This window comes from Salvia hispanica, chromosome 1 (genome assembly GCF_029641045.1).
Source record: "Salvia hispanica isolate PSC_SH4W2 chromosome 1, Shi_PSC_v1, whole genome shotgun sequence".
Lineage (NCBI taxonomy): Eukaryota > Viridiplantae > Streptophyta > Magnoliopsida > Lamiales > Lamiaceae > Salvia > Salvia hispanica.
This window is the reverse complement of record NC_142692.1, coordinates 37247490-37260938: the sequence shown is the minus strand read 5'-3', so window position 1 is coordinate 37260938 and position 13449 is coordinate 37247490. Positions and strand designations below refer to the sequence as shown.

Below are 13449 nucleotides of genomic sequence, written 5' to 3'. Positions count from 1 at the left end.
TCTGTTTCAACAGTCATACTTTAACTAGACAGGAGCTAGAGTTTCACCAAAGTGGAAAACATCTCTGGAATCGAATTGCACAGAATCTTCCTGATAGAATGGCTGGTTTGTCAAATCAACGATCTCTTCGGATCTCTTGTCGAGAAAACTGTACAAGGTAATCTTTCCTGGGACATGAGTGAGCATAGTGCAACTCTGCCCTTCCTCTCCCTTTATGTAGCTTAATATGCGAGACCTTCCCTGAAGCTGCCCAACTTCGTCATGATACTTCAGTAGCCACTGAGAATAATCTTCCTGCAGTTCATAAACTGCTATTGATTTGTCGCCAAGGTGCGACACTATGATGAAATGATAGAGAAGACCGTTTGATTCTTGGAGTTGGCAGTGAGAAGCCGCCCCTCCTCCACCTCCATGCCAAGGAACTTGAGCATGAGGTAAATTTCCAACAGACATTTTTGTTTATATTATAGTATATATGAGCGCGAGGATAGTTATACCCTCCAAGTGAAGCTCTGAAAGTTGAAAACCTCAATCTGACAATGTCTCTCACGAGCAGAAGGGGGCTTCATTTTAGCCCTGACACACACGATCTTGTAATGAGGCGATTTTGAAGGATCAAATGCTAAGGTAAGCCCCATAATCTTCTTGAAATCCTCGCTCAGAGTAAGGCTGATGGTTCTTGATTGTTTCGTGGTTGAATTATAAACATGGTACTCCACTGGGTCTGGATGGACAGACTGCAGCAGCAGCAGCCCGCTGCATGAATTCAAGATTTTCGAATTTGGAACGGTGATAGTGTAAGGTACAAGCTTATGGCTACTTGAAACTGGATTGAAGTAAAAGCAGTGTGAGGTATGAGTTCGAAGGATGAGAGAGGGCAGTGGTTTCGGGTGGCGGAGAGTGTGGAGATGGCAGAACTGCTGCGCAGAGATGATCGAGAGCCACTGCTTGCATACTAATTTGAATCGGGTTAGAGATTTCGCAGGCAGATGAAGAAGAATGACGGCCACCACGTCTTGGTTCAAGAGGAATATTCCGGCCATTCTCAGAGTTTTGGAGCAAGATTCTGTTTTTATCAATCCGTTGGAATTTGCAAGGTATGGAGAGATGTTGGTATCATTATAAAGAAAAGGAAATAAGACAGCATCGTTGCCACCAATGTAATTAGGCCTGTCAAATCGGGTACCCGCGGATACCCGATCCGAAATTTTCGGGTACCCGATCCCAAAATTCCAAAAATCCAATACCCGATATCCGATCCGAATTCTATTTCGGGTACCCAGATACCCGACTCGGGTATCCAGTCCCGAAAAATCGGGTATCCAGTCCCAATTGTAATTTTGATTTTGATTTTTTTATTTTTTTAAATTAACTACAAACTTTTAAAATTTATTTCATACTATTATATGCCGCCAACTCTCCATACAAATATACTGCCATATATGAAAAGTTGTGTTACTACTTTATTTTAATATATGCTCGGCTGCTTTAAAATAAAACAAATATATTTCAATGAACCATGCAACCAATTCTATATGCTGCAGAAGTTAACAAACATTTTTTAATATTTCAATTCAGTAAACAAAACGTACACATATTTTATAATATTTCAATTCACTAAACAATAAAGTAATATTTTAAGATGGAGAGTGGCAGGGCAGTAGAGGGAATTGCAGCAAGGAGAAGAAGGCGATGTGAAGAATAGGAGAGGGAGAAGTGGACAGCGGCGGTAGAGGGAATTGCAGCAAGGGAGCAGGAGAGGCGCTGTGAATTTTAGAGTATACCCTAAAATCTAAATCACTAATATCTTACTTATATGCTAATAAGTATATTAACTAAAAGATAATTAAGAAATTAAATTACATTTAATTATAATAAAAATATAATTTATTAATTTTAAAAAATAAATCGGGTATTTCGGGTATACCCGATCGGGTATCGGATAACCCGATACCCGACCATCCAAAATTCTTACTACCCGATCCCGATCCGATACCCGAAAAATTGGATTTCGGGTATCCAATTATCCGACATTTTCGGGTTCGGATATCGGGTATCCAATACCCGATATCCATTTTGACACCCCTAAATGTAATTATGTAGTACAAAACTATGATATAAATCATATAAAGATGAAAACAAGGTTTAACGCTTTCCAATTTATTTTTTGACCTGATTTGATTGAGATTCTGTATAAATAAAAGTCTATAGATGAATTGACTGTCATGCAACTATTTACTAAAATTTCTACTCCATAATTTCCAGCAGCCTGTTGCTTATATTCAAGATTTTTGAGTTTGGAATGGTGACACTGTAAGGTACGAGCTTATGGCTACTGGAAACGGGATTGAAGCAAAAGCAGTGTGAGGTATGAGTTCGAAGGATGAGAGAGGCCAGTGGTTTCGGGTGGCGGAGAGTATGGAGATGGCAGAACTGCTGCGCAGAGATGATTGAGAGCCAATGCTTGCAAGTTGCAACTAATTTGAATCGGGTTAGAGATTTCACTGGCCGATGAAGAAGAATAAAAACCACCACATCATTTTCTTAATGTATTTGCAAAATCTGTCCAATCTTATGATTCCTTACCCAACCTGAATAAAAAAATATTTAGAAAAGACTATTAGGGGTGTGAGAAAGAGATACTACGATGTTATGAAAGCGTTTATGTATAAAAAGGAAAGAGGTACAATGTTATGAAATGTTTGTTTATAAAGTCAATTTCGTCGCTGTCTTGCTTGGGATATTTTGCATTTGTTTAGTTTTGTGAAATTTTGTTTCTTTTTTTCATAACATGGAGTAGTATTTAAGTTTGTATGCGCGTTATTTATTGATAATAGATATGTGTATTGCAAAGTTAAAGGTATATAAAAATTTCCTATTTGGTACATCAAATCCACTTTCCCGATACAAAAATATGGAGCAACATTCTTTCTTATTGTATCTGCAAAATTTGTCCAAATATTATGATTCATTAGCAACCTGAATCAAGAAATATTTAGAAAAGACGGTTGGGGTTGAGAGTAGCATTCATGCTGATTGATCGTTTCCTTGTACCTCAACACCCACGCAGAAGAATGATCATGATCTGTCTCCAACTTAAATAGCTCAATTGATTGAGATTCGTTGCCAGACCAGACCAACTTAGACTTGTATAGGCAACCGTTTTTCTGTTGGAGAGGGGAAGTGGTAACACAACCTGCTATTTTTAGCGGGTGATATAAATCAGGCTGAGGAAGACTATTGAGTTCGTTTCGAGCCATTCATTTCGAGCAATATCATAGTAGACAACATTATAGACTGTTTTTCAATCACGCCGGAGGGAGATGCTTTTCTTGAACGTAATTGTAAGGGAGATCGACAGTTTATTTTGCGGACTAGCTAACACTAAACCCACTGACAAATTTCTATTTATAGTTTTCTACGCTAAATAAAAATGAGGTGTTGTTTGGCTAAATTTGTTTTAAAGAGTGTTTTGACTAATTGAAATGATAAAATAAGGAATTTAAAGAAATGATATTAGTAATATATAAGTATAAATAATAAAATATGGTAGAATTCTTTCTATAAAAGATTGTTTATAAGTAGTAATAGAAAAAATGAGTTACGATAAAAGAATTTAAGTTTTGGAGAGTTTAATAGCTGTTAGCTTATCTATATAGGTTATTTACGGACCTGTGGATTATGATCAAAACAAGTATGTATTTGATTGCAGAAAGCAAAACCGTCAGTATTAGATAACATGGAGGAAAGCTCTAGTCCATTTTTTTAGTTTATTTTAGAAAATTTGATTATAAAAAGTGGTAGTAATTTTCGGATTGTTTTAGGTTATTTTTTGTAAAATAACTAAAAATGACTAATGGTTCTATTATAATTTAATGCATCTAAAACAAATAGACCCAATTTTTTGTTTTGGTCCGTTTATAAAAATTAATTCCATTTCCTTTTATGAAAACTTTAACTATTTTATGCTGTCTCATTCCCATTCATATTTTATCCCATTTTTATGCATTAAAATATTTGATCCATTAATTAGATTATTTTTGTGTAGGATGGAGTATTATGCTATACAATTTGGTCAAACAATAGCTGATTCGTTGAATTTGACTCAAACACTTTGAAGTTTCGGACTAACTCATAGTAAACAAAATGGTACATTCAGTTAGCCATAATACTCATAGTAATGCATCAAAGTCTAAGTTCCATCTTATCCCTTAAACTCATGAGACTTGGCTCGGACCTGGCTCTGGCTCGGATCAGTTGCATTGGAGTGAGGGTGCATGTGCACCAGCACCACAGCTAAGTATATGAGTTGCAGATTGAGTTAGTTATAACTAACAAGGACCAGCTAGTATATATAGTGTGTGACACGGTTTACACTTCATTCAACAGAAAACATCCAGAAACAGAGGGAGAAAAGAAGAGAGAAAGGAAGAGTGAAACACTAGAGTTCAAATCAGAAGGTGGAAAGTTGTGCATCTACAAAGGATCTGAAACTATAATGACTGCCATTAGAAGACAGACTCTCTATTATCTTGAGGGTGCTATCTCCACCTTGGTCATGCGAATCTTACCCCATACTTGGTCTCCAAACAAAACTCCACCTCACTGTGTAACCACAAAACACTCTGACCACCTTTTGCTCTACACCAAAATCTCCCAAAATTCCTCTAAGCCACATCCCATCCTTTACTGCTTCTGTGAGGGCAATATACTCTGCCTCCGTGGTTGACAAAGCTACCACAGATTGTAGTGTGGATTTCCAACTAACTGCAGCACCATGAAGCTTGAAAATGTAACCCGTTTGTGACTTTCTGCTGTCAAGATTTGCAGCATAGTCTGAGTCACAGTAACCAACAAGAGGATCCTCAGCTCCAAGCTCTTGCCTTTTAAACAAAATTCCAAGACCCTTGCTGCCCTTTATGTATCTCAACATCCATTTCAAGGCAGACCAGTGTTCTCTACCAAACTCCTTCATATACCTGCTCGTGACACTCATTCCATGTGCCAAATCTGGACTAGTACAAATCATGGAGTACATCATACTTCCTATGATATTTGCATAAGGGATCTTGAGCATCTCTGAATTTTCTTGATCTGTCTTAGGAATCTGCTGTGAGGACAACTTGAAATGCTGAGCCAGAGGCACTTTGACAAATTTAGAATCTTCCATTTGGAACCTTTTGATGAGCTTGGTCAAGTAATCAGTTTGGTGTAGCCATATTTCACCTCTTTCTCTGCTCCTCCGAATGTCCATTCCCAAGATCCTCTTTGCCTCCCCCAGATCTTTCATTTCAAACTCCCTTTTCAACTTTGACTTTACTGTGTTTACTTCATCCATGCTAGTTGCAGCTAGTAGCATGTCATCAACATACAATACAAGATAAGCCACTGCTTTCTCCCCATCATGCTTCACATAAACACAATTATCATATGCTGACTTGATGAAGCCTATACTGTTCAGATGTGCATCAAACTTGAGATACCACTGCCTGCTACTTTGCTTTAATCCATAAAGACTTTTCTTCAAGAGGCAGACTTTAATCTTCTTGACCAGGGACAATGAAGCCTTTTGGTTGTTCCATATATATAGTCTCAACCAAATCTCCATTTAAAAAGGCAGTTTTTACATCAAGTTGATGCAATTCCCAATTTCTTTGAGCAACAACGGAAAACAATATTCTGATGGAAGAATGCTTTACAACCGGAGAGAAAACTTCATTAAAATCCACTCCTTGTTCCAAATATCCCTTTGCAACAAGCCTTGCCTTGTATCTGGCCTTATCTCCATCAGAAACCTCAATTTTCTTCTTAAAAATCCACTTACAACACACTGGCTTTTGTGAGCTAGGTCTGTCAGTAAGAATCCAGGTTCCATTTTTGATGAGGGACTCTATTTCTTCTTTCATGGCTTCAAGCCATTCACTTCCCTTCTTAGCTTCCTCAAATGTAGCAGGTTCATCAAACTCTACGCATTCTGCTACACTTAGTGCAAAATAGGCCATTTCATAATCTGAAAACATAGCTGGCACTTTTTGTGTTCTCCTCGGCCTATCTCTTGCAGCATTTGGAACTTCTGGATCTCTAGGTAATCTGGGCTGAGCATTTGTTGGAGGCATCAGATTATCATCTGCATTTGTGTCTATAGGTTCATTGATGCCCTTCTCTTCAGACTCCACCCCAACTGCAATATCCTTCTTTGTTTCAGTCAGGTATGGCATTGATGCCTCATCAAAGGTAACATCTCTGCTTACTATTAGTTTTTCACTTCTTGGTTCAGTGCACCATAGTCTGTAGGCTTTTGATCCACTCTGATACCCCAAGAAAATACATCTGAGAGCTCTTGATTCCAACTTCCCTTGCCTAATATGTGCATAAGCCCTACAACCAAAGGACTTAAGTCTACTGAAATCAGGTAAATGACCATACCATCTTGCATCTGGTATATCAAAATTTACAGCATATGAGGGGGACTTATTTATCAGTACAGCTGTTGTTGCTACAACTTCGCCCCATAACCTTTTATCAACACCAGAACTCAGTAGCATACACCTCATTCTTTCAACTATTGTTCTGTTCATCCTTTCTGCAACACCGTTCTGCTGGAGATTTCTGGGTGCAGTTTTGTGCCTTTTGTAACATCCCAAAAATGACCCTAGACGGAATTTACTGTTTTATGTAAGAAATCGACGATCAGGGATTTTGGTTAATAAAATCGATATGGAAAATAGTAATAATTGAAGAAAATGTATTTGAAGTAATTTATATAAAACTATGATATGATGTATTTTATGAATTTATGTTAGTATGCAAATGGAATAAATAGAAATTAGAATATACATTATAGTTAAATAGAGAAATAAACTAGTAGTAATTAGTTTAAACAAAACTAATCCTAGTTACCTAAACTAAAGTGCCGTATATTTTCTATAAATTAGTCATGACTTGGTTGCAATATTTTATTTAGTCTAGAAGCTAAAGAAAATTCTAGAAAAAAAATGAGCTCTCAAGTGTATTACTAAAATATTGTCATGTGTTTAATTAATTAAGTACCACATATTGAGCAAAAATATCTCATTGAAGCTAATTTATTATACATATAAAAAGAAAAGAAAGTACATTTCCCACTTGATACACCCTTGCAATAGTGGGAGAGGAGGGGACGGCCATAGCCATCTATGAGTCTCCAAGCTTTCTTCAATTTATTTCTAAGATAATCAATTAATTGAATGGGTAATTTCGTAGAACTCGGCAAATCAAGTAAGCTCTTTGTTTCTATACTATTTTTATGACATGAAATTTGTTATATAATGAGTTATACAAACTGGAAGTTTTGCCCCAATGGAGTAGTAGTGACTATGTGATTTAATGTTCGATTTAGCAATTACTATGTGATGTTTTAAACGTTGATAGACTTGTTTGATCATTGATTTGAAAGTTAGAATACCATAAATTGGAAGACACATAAGAATCGAAAATAGTGAGACTAAAATTATTAATTAATGTTGAGCAATTGTTTGATTTAATTATAGTGATATGTTTATAATGTGATTAAGCATGCTTTGAAATAAGAAATGAATATAACATGTATACTAAGAATGGGGAATGTCGGAGAAGTTGCATTTGCCATGAGTTCTATTTGATTAATTTGAACGTAAGTATCCCGTTTAGAAATGACTTGGACCATAACATGAATTTGTAGAATATGCGATAAATGATTTAAGTATATTCTGAAAATTAGTTAGATTGTCCACTGTTGACGGTTTTTATGAGTAGAGAATGGATGCTAATGACAAATGAATAAATGTGATTAAGTAGGTCAAGAATGTAAGTGTACTTAATATTGATAATCGAAGCATAATCTGTAATGTAGGTGCTGAGGTGATTAACATGTTTAGAAGCGAAAGACAAGTAGAGAAAAATAATTAGTGTTGATAACGAAATTACGATTCAGGGTATGTATGGATGACTACGTAAATTATTAAGGAGTTTATGAAAGTAGCCTATGAGTAAATAGTATCTGGTGAATGGTAACATAATAATAGGTGGTTTTTTTTATTTGAAGGTTTATTGAAAAAAATGAATAAATAGTGAATATATATTATAAATGATGATATAAAGAATGTGTATAATTAATATGAGCTGTCTGTGAATAGTACATAAGGCAAATGTTTATCATCGGTGGTCGCAAAGACAAGATAATGATCGAAAGAGAAAAAAGATACGAAGTGACGGAAAAGTAAAGGTGGTAAAATGACTTATGCTCATGAGTCTATCAGGTAGCATGCTTAGCACTTAAAAAGCCTAATTCTCATATGTGCTTTTATGTGATAATTAAATGTCCTTATGATATTATATATGACTTGTTAATTCGATGAATTGTGATTAGTAATTAAATAAGAAAATTATGAAGCAAAGTATGAGAATGTGATGAACTGTTGAATGCTGTAGTTATGAAAAATAAAAGGGAAGAATATAAGTTCATGTTATGTCCCTACTTGGTCGATTACATTGAGTCATAAGGTAGCGTATTTTCTAATAGGACTTAATTCCTGAAATTATTATTCATAATTTTCATACATAATATTATGTGCTAATCAGTGACACAATCTGTGATTTGTATATGCTATTTATGACGTGAATTATGTGAATTTTTATGGATATGTGATGGTATGATGAGAGCATTGGAATTTAATCTATTCATTGATGTGATCTGGTATGATTAAAGTTGTTGATGTGTTATGTTAGAAATTATTGAGAACAAGTATTGAGATGAAAATGAGTATATGTTTACGCCCCGTGCTTGAGTATATTCTGTGGGTACAATTGGCATGCCATAGGACAACAGCGCTGCATTATCTGCGATCACTCGTCTTCTGGATAACCGAAGCGAGGATTGTCTCTGTCTCTAATCTCTGTCTCTGATTTATCTGGTATCTGTGATCTCTGATCTTTGTCTCTGTGTGCACCCTAAATGGGTGGCCTGAGCGGAGTCCTCTCGAGGACAAAATCCGCGTCTGCATCTGATTCTGTTTCTGATCTGGTCCGCGTACCCTAGTCTGTAACTAAGCACTTAATGGGGGCTGTATATATGTGTATTTGGATATGTGAAAAGGTGGGTGATTCGTTTAGGTGCAGTGTGTGTTAGTATGTGATACTGCTTGTAGATGTCACGTGGAATACTTGATGCTATGTGAATATTAATGCTCGTTGTTATGTTCTGCGATTGATTTTGTCTACTGTTGAATTTCGGGCATAAGTTGATTATGTTGAATTTCGGACATAAGTTGGTTATAGGGGGAAATGCTGCCCAATTTATGATAGAAATTAATTAGATGATAATAATATGATAGATGCGGTAATTATTTATTCTAAATAAATGGATAATAATAAGAGTTTAGAGAAATTTATTAAGTTATATGATTCTTGCTTGTAGAGAATTTTGGCTAAAGTATTGAGTGGGCTAAGGTTAGTCGGCATTGGAGAGTACCAGTTGAGGTTTCTTAATGTCTGTCTCAGCACTGCATCCTTGGCGGGTCACTGAGCTCTGTTACCGATAGATCTTTCGAATAGTTAATTGTGGCATGTTAGCACTAAATATTATACTAAGCTACTTCCGCTATAATTGTAAATATTAATTATTGATTTAAAGATTTGTTTTTGAATATTTCAGAAATTAAAAATTTTAAATTTCCATACTTTATGATACCGGAATTGTGACATCACCTACTCGGCCGGCCGACGATCGGGTTGGGGGGTGTTACACCTTTTAATGTCCTTGCTTTTGCAATACTCAGTGAACTCAGAAGAGCAGTACTCCAGAGTCAAGACCATTATCTGTCCTTAGACACTTCAGACCAATCCTCTTCTCTCTCTCCACCATTAGATGCCATTCTTTGAAGAATTTTATGGCATCTGACTTTTCTTTCAAAACTTGAACACACAATTTTCTTGAGAAGTCATCTATGATTGTCATAAAATACCTTCCCCCATTCATAGTGGCTGGTTGAGAGTGCCCCCAAATGTCATTGTGAGCGTACTCAAGGACAGATTCTGAGGTGTGTTTCCCCTTTGGAAAAGGTAACTTCTTACTTTTCCCCATCATACATTGCTCACACTTGCTGAGATCCAAGCTCCTATCAGCTCTGAAGACTCCTTTCTTGCCCAACTCTATCATCCCCTTGCTTCCCAAATGGCCTAATCTGTTGTGCCATGTTACAATATCTGCTGCATTCTCAGTAACATTTGCACTTCCGGTTACAATAGCACCCTCAAGATAATAGAGAGTATGCCTTCTAATGGCAGTCATTACAGTTTTAGATCCTTTGTAGATGCACAACTTTTTACCTTCTGATTTGGAACTCCAAGGGAAACTAAATTTCTTTTAATTTCTGGGATAAACCTGACAGAAGTGAGCAAAACAATAGAACCATCTGATAGCTTTATCCTGATATTTCCAATGCCTCTGATGGCACAAACTTGATTGTTTCCCAATTGCACAGAACCGTTTGAAACCTGAAAATCTTCAAACCAATCTTTTTGAGAGCTCACATGAAAACCGCAGCCTGAGTCTAATATCCAAGATTCACCTATAGCAGTCTCCACAACATTCATAATTTGGTGGATCGGCTCTTCCTGGACCACATCAGTAGACCCTTGATCATTTCCTTCCGATGCTTGCTTCCTCTTCCATGAGAAGCAATTCTTCTTGATATGCCCAGGTAGGGCTGGCAAATCGTGCGGATTGGGTCGTTATCGGGTCAACCCGATAACGACCCAACCCAATAAGGCCAAACCCGAACCCAACCTGTTAAGGAAACCCCAAACCCGAACACGAACCCAACCCGCCACCTTCAAACCCGGACACGACCTGGACACGACCTGAACATGATAACGACACGAACCACTTTGGGTTGACCCGACACGATAAGAACACGATATCGTCCTGGACACGATAAGAACACGACATCGACCTGAACACGATACCAACACGAACCACTTTGGGTTGACCCGGCACGATAACAACACGACAACAACCTAAGCACGATAACAACACGATTACATATTGCTTCAAAAAATGATCAAGACTTTAAAAAGCCATATAGCATGAAGATGTTCCATTTTAAACAACAAAACTCCAACAAAATCCAAAAAAACCCAACAAAATACATAACTTTTGTTCCAAAACCCAACAAAAAAATTTGAAACAAGATAAAAGAACTAAAGAAGTAAAAAGAACAAAACAAAAAAGAGTGAAAATACTAAAAATTAAATTAAATTTATTGAATCAAAATAAAAAGAATATAATAGTAAAATAAATTATATTATAAAATTATTTGTTGATTAGTTTTGCTAGTACATAATATCTGAATTAACATTTTGTATCTATAAGTATAAACTTATTTTTCATAAATTTATTCAAATTATCCTTTATTCTAAACACTAATTGATTTAGTTTTATTTTTCACTTGGATCTCTCACGTACATTGTATTATTTCATTTCTTTCGACTACTTTAATTTTTGTAATTTGAAATATAATTTGAAGCTTGTAATTTCAAATATTTTCTATATATTATAACACATGAAGAAATATGCAAAGTAGGGTCAATACATGGTCATTTAATATTATTATCTAAAATTACATGAATGAAGACATAATTATATATTTTGAATATATTAACTAATATACTTGAAGTGTCACACGCCTAGACGTTGATAGCAACAACCTTCTATCGTCGAACTAGCTCTTATGTATCATTTGATGCACTATAATATATAACAGATTATTAATCATAAATTAATTTTATAATATGTGTCTAAAATTTGTTGTGGTTTATCATAATATTTAAATATATCAATTTATATAGCAGTCATATAATTAAAGGATATGTTACAAATTACATGTTGGGTTCCACATGTTATCATCATACCATCTCTATTATGATATTATTACGCACTATGAAAATAATTATAAAAGTAATATTAAAATAATACAGTAAATGAAATATTGAAAACATTGTGATTTATCAATTTTTGGAGCAAGTGCTATACATTTGAGCAAGTGCTATACAGTAATACTAATAATTTTTCATGATCTTATCAATTTTTGGAGCAAGTGCTATACATTTGAATGTTGTATTACTATTATATATGTTGAGTCCAACAATGTCTCATCATTGAATGACCCATATTATAATGTTAATAATTTTAGATAGAATAATCAACCAATATGTATAATATTATTTTCAAAATTAAAAATTAGAAATTAATGATAAAATATCGATGGTTTCAAAAATAATATGAGAGAATTTCCTAACAAAAGAGTGTTTTCCTAATTTATACTTTGTAAAAAAAAGCAATTTATTTATCTTTATATCATTGTGATAGTTTAAATAAAATGAATAAAAAATTATTCCATTATTATTCCATTAAAATACTATGGATGGTTATTCTCTCTAAAATTTTATCTTTTAATAAGGGTCTTGGTACATATTGTACAACAATACAAATGAAAAATGAAAAATTATAAATAAGGTCAAATTAGTCACAAAAATATGTAATTAATGATGCTATCTAATCAAAATAAATTAATATTATCCTTTTTAAAATTTGAAGGGCATTTTGTGTATACAATTTTTGCAAATTTATCTTTACTCAAAATAAAAATAATAATATTAATTTTTAACGGGTTACCCGACCCGACCCGCATCCAACCCGCATCCGACCCGATTTTTTCGTGTTCTTAGTGGGTCGACCCAATAATGACCCGCATCCAATAAGACTTGATCCAAACCCAATAATTTCGTGCGGATTCGTGTCGGATTATCGTGTCGTGTCAAAAATTGCCAGCCCTATACCCAGGTTTCTTGCAGTAATGGCAGCTGTGAGTTTCCTTCTTATCCCATTTTTCTTTATCTTGGGAATTCTTGGAACCTCCTCCTTTTGGCTTGAACTTCCCCTTATATTTCTTAACATTCAGAACTTCTGCAGAAGACGGAGTGGCTCCGGATCTTTGCAGATCCTTTGATTTTAAGGCCGATTGCACCTCTACCAGAGAGATAGTCTTTTCCCTTCCATACAACATAGTATATTTTAACTGCTCAAACGATTTAGGAAGCGCATTCAAAAGTGTTATTGCCTTATTCTCTTCTTCCATCTTACCATCTACATTCTCAAGATCATCTACAATCTTGTTAAACTGATCCAACTGATCCCCAATCGGCTTATCATCGCTGAATTTAAATTAATAAAGGCGTTGTTTGAGATATAACCTGTTTGCCAAAGATTTGGTCATGTACGGCTCTCCCAATTTCTTCCAAGTTGATGCAGCAGAGTCTTCTCTCGCAACTTCTCTGAGAACTTTGTCGTCAAGATTCAAGATGATCGCACTTTTAGACTTCTTCAAGATTTCGAGCTTCTTGCCGCTCGGCCTCTCGTCAGTCTCTATCGCC

General features: G+C 35.4%; 1 pseudogene; it reads right to left on the bottom strand.

Annotated features, from left to right (window-relative positions):
* Positions 1 to 24: 24 nt before the first annotated feature.
* On the bottom strand, positions 25 to 1043 carry LOC125220779 (F-box protein At5g07610-like; annotated as a pseudogene).
* Positions 1044 to 13449: the final 12406 nt, after the last annotated feature.